Raw genomic sequence first — 6567 nt, 5'->3', positions numbered from 1 at the left:
GAATTCAGATTCTTTTTCAGACAAATGAGATCAAAATGCCCATTGCCAATATTTATTGACTCTTAGTAGATAGTAATCTGCCTTTTAATGTTTCATTTGCTAGAACAATTGAATGTGGAAAAATCCTAGCGACTACCTGGATATGACAAATAGATGCCATTTCACTTGTAAACTCAATAGACAGGTTCTGCATACTTAAATATTGTTTTGAGAAAACTGATCTACTTTCAGAGTCTACTATGGTGAGGGAGTCAGAAGCAGTGATGTGTTTGCCATAGTCATTCATTCATTCACCAGATATTGAGTGACATTCTTCCAGGGGCTAAGACAGAGTTTGGGTTGTCACAGCTGTATTCTAGCACAGCTGTATTCTAGCTACACAGTAATCTAAGAGATGACTCTGCTTGTGATCTTTGTTGGATTTATTTTACAGATCCATATAAAGCAAGTGATTTATCTGACTTAGTTACTCAAAAGAGTCTACCAGAACACTGTCTGGTTATCTACCCATGCCTTTTCATTTCTCACCTAGTGGAGTTGTTTGTATTTTTCATTCTACACCTGTGGTTGCAGAAATCTGTGATCTGCTCCCCAGTCTGTTTAAGGGCTGACCCATTCCCCACCCTGCTACAGGCTGTAGCCCAGGAATAAGGAATCCTTTCCTCCTCCTTGGAGCCTTCATGCAGCAATGCTGGGGGAAATTCCTGTTTGTTGGCAAAGATCATATTAGACAAAGACCCTCTGTCGGGCTTACAGGATGTCTAAGAGGCCTAGGAGCCCTGATATCTGAGAGAGCTAAGAGTCCTGATGCCTGAGAGGGGGTGGGGGCCCTGATGCCTGAGAGGGGGTGGGAACCTGGTGGGTCAAGGTATCAAATGGTAGTTGGATAAATTTTCCCATGGCTGGAGTCCAGGAGACTTTCCTTTGCTATGACTCTGTTGTTTAAAAATCAGCTGGTTCTGCCCAGGGCTTTGAAAGCAGGCATCTCTGGACGGGCAGAGAGGCATCTGGGAAGAGAGGTTCATTTTTCTCCTCGGGATCCAGTTTACCCCCACAGTTCCTGAGCAGGGGTGTGTGTCTCCGTAAGGTGCTTTCAATCTGAACTTCAAAGTGCTGCAAGGCCAGCCCCTGCAGCTCTTCACCTTGTGGTCTTCGTGGAAAATTAGTGCACGGACCTGCCTGCAGAGTCCAAAGCAGCCCCTCAGAGCTGCGTGAACCCTGGGTTAAGATGGAGGATAAACTCATGCCACAGCAGGGAAGGCTTTGTGTGGTGTCAGAAACTCCTTGGAGAAGCTGCAGAGGCATTGAGGTGTGTAGCCGTGTAAGGAGTGTTGGAAGGGTTTCTGGGATATTAAGAAAAAAAAAACCTGCAATGGATAGTCTAAACCACAGAAAAAGGGCTTAAGAAGCTCATAGCCTGTCTCTACTTAGAGCAGGAGTTTGGGGGGCCCATCTCAAATCCCTCTTCATACACCCTTCATATCACCCACAGACAACGTCAGCAGGCTTTTTGTCTGGATCAGTCTCTGGTAGCACTCCCTAAGGCCCAACTTGAAGGCTTGGGAATTAACCCCAGCTGTGCTCAGAAAATGAGGGACAGGAGGCAGTGGGTAAATCTCACAGCTTCCTTTCTTCATAGTGACCTAAGGGGTTCACCTCATGACCTCCCGGGGTGTTGGAGTGGAACGGAAGCCCAGCTTTCTGCAACATCATTTCTCATCGTGTCTTCACTGGCTTATCTCCCCATTTTCCTTAGCATGCTTTAACTGTAAGGAAACACGGGAGACAGCGGGCATACGAAGAGAAAAGGATACTTTGGCTCACAGTCCTGGGCATTGCAGCCTGTAGTCCAGTAGCCTTGGGAGCTTTGGTGGGCCAGAGCGGGCCAGAATAAACCCACTCACCTTTTATCCAGAGAGCAAGAAAGACAGTAAGAGAGACAGGCTGTGGCTGGGGCCTCAATCTTCTCTGAGGGCTTGCCCCTAATGACATAAAGATGGCACCATCCCAGAGACGAAGCTTTTGGACGCTGACTTCGGCAGATAATCGAGATCCAGATTATAGCACTTGTTTCCATTTCCAGCTCAGTCATTGAGGTAGCACATCTTGACCAGTAACTTGATTGGACTGAGAAGTGCCTAGGACGTTAGTGCTCCACAATTCCAGGCCTGTCCATGAGGCAGTTTCAGAGGGGATTAAGGAAGGCAAAGAAGGCCTGCCCTGAACTTGGGCAGTGCCATCCAGAAGGTTGGGATGTAGATGGGCTAAAAGAAGAAAGAAGGAGGTAGTGTGAGAGCCGAAGTTATGTTTTTAAGTGTTAATTACTGTGCCTAAGAGAGCCACAAACCTAAAAACGCTTCTAACCTGTAAGCCCCTTGTCTGAGGACAGATAGTTCCTGAAATGCTGGAGGCTATTGTTTGTGGAAGACAACAAGCCACATGTTTCCACCCCGTTAAACAAGTTTGTTTGACCCAGCTGCACCAGATGTGCTTGATCACATGTAGGCAGGAGGTGACAGTGGACAAGAAATACAGCTTGCACCTGATTGGGCCTGATGGGAAATATGGTGGCCTTGAACTTTTGACTTTTCATTCCCTGCAAAATGTGAATTGTGGCCATTTCCTGGGAACCTCAAAGTGGTCCTGGCCAGAGGCCATCCTCTTGGCCAGTATTTTTGGTGCTATTATGAATCATAACATAAATATCTGTGTTTTTTGTTGGTCTTAGGCAACCTCTGCAAAAAGGTCACTCAACCTCTGAAGGGGTCATGACCCACAGGTTGAGAACCACTGCTAGAGTGCACCCTCCCCCCAAAAAAAGATCTCATGATGCCATGGCAGAGCTGAGCTGCTCAGAGGTTTCATGGGATCCACAGCCTTCTTTGCTCTGTTGGTGGGTAGATCAGTGTTTGCACAGATAGGGTTTATCTTCTCCGCGTTGGGAGGCCCCACAGGGTGAGCAAAGCCATAATCAGAACTGGATGGGAGAAGTTCCAGTGTGAGGAAACACAGCACCTGCCTTGGGAGAATCACTGGGAGGAACCACACCTCTTCACTGACACTGGTGACGTCCGTGGGACTCAGTTCAAGGGCATCTGCTGGCTAGCGCTGTGAGCTGTGGGCAGGAGGAGGACATGACAATCTCTGGCCTGAAGGATCGGGTTCCCTTTCTTGTGAAAAATCAGTGTCCTTGTGGGATAGCCAGACACACCATCTCCTAGAAGACGCCAGCTTCCAGGGCATGGTGGTTTCGTTTGCCAGGGATAGCTGTGTGACTGGTGTCTTAGGTTTAGGCCACTGTGGACGGTGGTCATAAACAGAGCAGGTCGATCTTCCTTCTCTCCCCGTATCTAACACTGGGAAACGGCATTTCTCAGCTGTCTGTTTATCCTGTCTGTGAGGTAGTACAGCCATGAGGGACCGTCCCCAGTCCAGATTGGAGCGCCAAGCGACCACTTCTGTAGGACATCACTGAGTTTTGGTCCCTGTGGCATGGTGACATGTAGGGCTCAGGCCTGTACTCTTATTGGCAGGGACAGGAGGAGGAAGGAAGAGGAAAATGAAAAAAAAAGTTTTATTTTTTTAATTTTTTATTAGTTCTTTGAAAAAATTGCCAAATGCATATTTTGATTACATTCACCCAATCCCCTAGCTCCTTCTAGATCCACCCTTCTCTTCCCTACCCACCCAATTTTTTGTTCTTTTTCAAATTCATCTGTCAAGGTCAGTTTGTGCCGCCTATATATTCTTGGCTGTGTAGCCTTCCTCTGGATAGAGGTCAACTCAGCAGGGGCTACACTTTTTTTTTTTTTTTGGATACTGAATTATTTTATTGCTGCGTTATACTGAAAAAGGAGAATGTAATGGGTAGGCATAGGGACTTTTTAAAAACACAATTAATAAAGAGATCACAATAGAAGACTTCAAATACAGTTCCTTGGTTCAGTAGATGCTTGAAACCATTTGAGAGGCTTTCCAGACCCTGAAGCTAGCAGGGAGGCTAATGACTGAGGAAGACCCCAGAGGGAGAGCACCCAAATCCAGAAGTCATGTTCTCTATTTACCTCCAGCAGGAACAAAGCTCCAGGTGAAAGAGACAGCATTCATTATTTTCAGAGCACTCACCATAGTCACAGTGCTCATCACATACATGGCAGGCATTTGTGGAGAAGATGATGCTCCTGGGCTGCCTTAAGGCTCTGAGTGTATCCATGAGCTCAAGACAAAGTTGGGCATATCTGTCTTCCACAATGTAACCGAAATCATCATAGCATTGCAGAGGGGCAGGTTACTGCTCCACACTCATCTTGGTCAAGTTGGCTGTATGACGCAAAAGGTCCTTCAGGATGGGCACGGAGAAGTCATTGTATGAAAAGTTAACCTTGGTGAGCTGGGAGCATTTGCTGAGGGCAGGGATGAGGTCAGTGAGCTGAGAGTCCTTGATCCTATAACCCTGCAAGTCCAGAGACTCCAGAGTACCTGCTACATTCTCTAGCAGCACTCCAAGAGGCTTGAGACATGAAGTCAAAAACTCGGATTCTCTCAAGTCCAGATGTTTTAGCTGACGCAGGCTGTGGCTCCAGGGGAAATAATTCAAGTCAGACCTTGACAGATCAGTTTTTGATGGAGAGAGTCTCCAAAGGGGTTGTCAGGGACCTGAGTATTTGTTTCATGTGGTCTTTGAGAAAGAAGATGTCATTAATGGAGAGATGCTACAGACAGTGGAGTTTGGAGAACTGAGCAAGGGCCTTGCTGATACGCTTCTCAGTGTCTGCTGTCCTGTAGACAATCCCGAAAGTGTCCTGGTCCATGTTTTTCAGGGAGAGTTTGCGAAGACTTCTCATCTGTCCAAGGCAGGGAGCAAATTGTGCCAGTTTGGACACATTCCAGGCCAGGTTCAATTCCAGCTCCTCAATGTGTCCTGGGTGGAAAACATTCAAGATCTCTTTGACAGTGCACACAGGCACAGTCCAGATCTTCATGTTCATACAGTGCAGCTGTAGAAAGTCTTTTCTCTGCTGGACCCACTTTGAGAAGCATGCTTGCTCTTCATTCAAAGGGAGCCTGAGGTAGAGGTCAGTTACCACCTTCAGATGCTGCCACCTCAGTGCATATCTGGGAAGGACCTTCACTACAGGCCTCTCATCCTCAGTCTCTGCTGAGCAGTCCCCATCCTCTCTTCCAGTCCATATGTTCCAGAATTCATGTTGAACATTCCTCAGGTCAAGCACCTGAAGTTTCTTGGTCCCGGGGTGAAACTCTCTTTTCAGCTGCATGTCTACTCCATCTAGCACAGCCTGGAAGGTTTCCAAGTTGGAGGTCTTCATCAATGTCCCTACAGGGAGGCAGAGGAAAGGCCAGGCTGCCACCATGGCCTTCACAATCCTAGTGTGTTCTCCATTGAAGGCATCCTTGAACTGTGCTGGGAAGAGCGTTCAGGGCAGTTTCTCCAGAGCAGAGATAGCCATGGCCTCATTTCTCAGCAGTGCCTGCCTTGCCAACTTCGAGTGTGGGTGGGGTTTGAACACTCATCATGAATGGTCTTCAGACAGAAGGCTCCAGTTCTGAGCACTGACCACAGTCTCTTTATCCCAGCTGAGCCAGGCACTTCCTCCAGGCTCCAGGTCTCTGAGGAGGCAGGGGCTACACTCTTAAAGAAAAAACAATTCTGCCTTTCCCAGCGGTTACCAACTGCCAACAGCTGCTGGTTTGGGGTGGGCATGGGCAAATCCCCATGTCGGATTTGCTGTGCCCTGAGCGTGCACAGGTCTTGTGTGTGTGCCGTCCCAGATGCCGTGAGTTATATGTGCAGCTGTCTGGCTGTGTGGTTATCTGAGAGAGGAAGTATTTCTTTCCTGGCCTGATTCCCTTAGCTTTTCTAGGCATTTCTCCCTTTCCTGACCTCCCCTGGGGTCTCCCCATGCACCTGGTCTTCCTCATACTCTGGGATCCTCCTAATGCCTTGAAAACCCGCTAAGCTAAGAAACAAGTGAACCCTGGGCAGTGATGAGTACAGTGGTCTCACAGGTTGATGATGACAACAGCTACTTTCGTTTGGTGTCCACTATATGCCAGACACTTTCTGAGGACTGTACAAGAACGGTCTTGTCTAAGCTCAACAACCACAGGAATGAAATATTCCAATTATTTTCTCTTTTTAAAGAGGAAACCATGGCGCAGCAGGGTTAAGCAATGTTCCCAAGATCAGAGATATTAAGGATGGGGCCAATCTACTTTCAGTAAAGCACCTACTATGTACCAGACACTTGTGGTAAGTGAGGACAGACTTCCTCCAGTAGGTGGTCAGGTCTTGAACACCCAAGACACACATCTCTAAGCAAGCACTCCTCCAGCGGTTAGTGCCGCTGTGGGAACTAAGAGAGGCCAATGTGATGAGGCCCCCAGCGGCTATTTTAACTTGCGAGGCAGCCAGAAATGGAAGGCTTATTAGAAGGTATGACATTTAAATTGCAATCTTCTGTTTTATTTTATTGGTTTTCAACAGTCCTTTTTAAATTAAAATTTAGATTTCTTTCTATGACACTTTCATCCATACATATTGTTGTT

The 6567-nt window shown here is 47.3% G+C and overlaps 1 pseudogene; it reads right to left on the bottom strand.

Moving 5' to 3' along the window:
- Positions 1 to 3840: 3840 nt before the first annotated feature.
- Positions 3841 to 5532, bottom strand: LOC131919044 (PRAME family member 12-like; annotated as a pseudogene).
- Positions 5533 to 6567: the final 1035 nt, after the last annotated feature.

This window comes from Peromyscus eremicus, chromosome 9 (genome assembly GCF_949786415.1).
Source record: "Peromyscus eremicus chromosome 9, PerEre_H2_v1, whole genome shotgun sequence".
Classification (NCBI taxonomy): domain Eukaryota; kingdom Metazoa; phylum Chordata; class Mammalia; order Rodentia; family Cricetidae; genus Peromyscus; species Peromyscus eremicus.
Note: the sequence above shows the minus strand (reverse complement) of the source record. Positions and strands in the feature narration are given on the sequence as shown.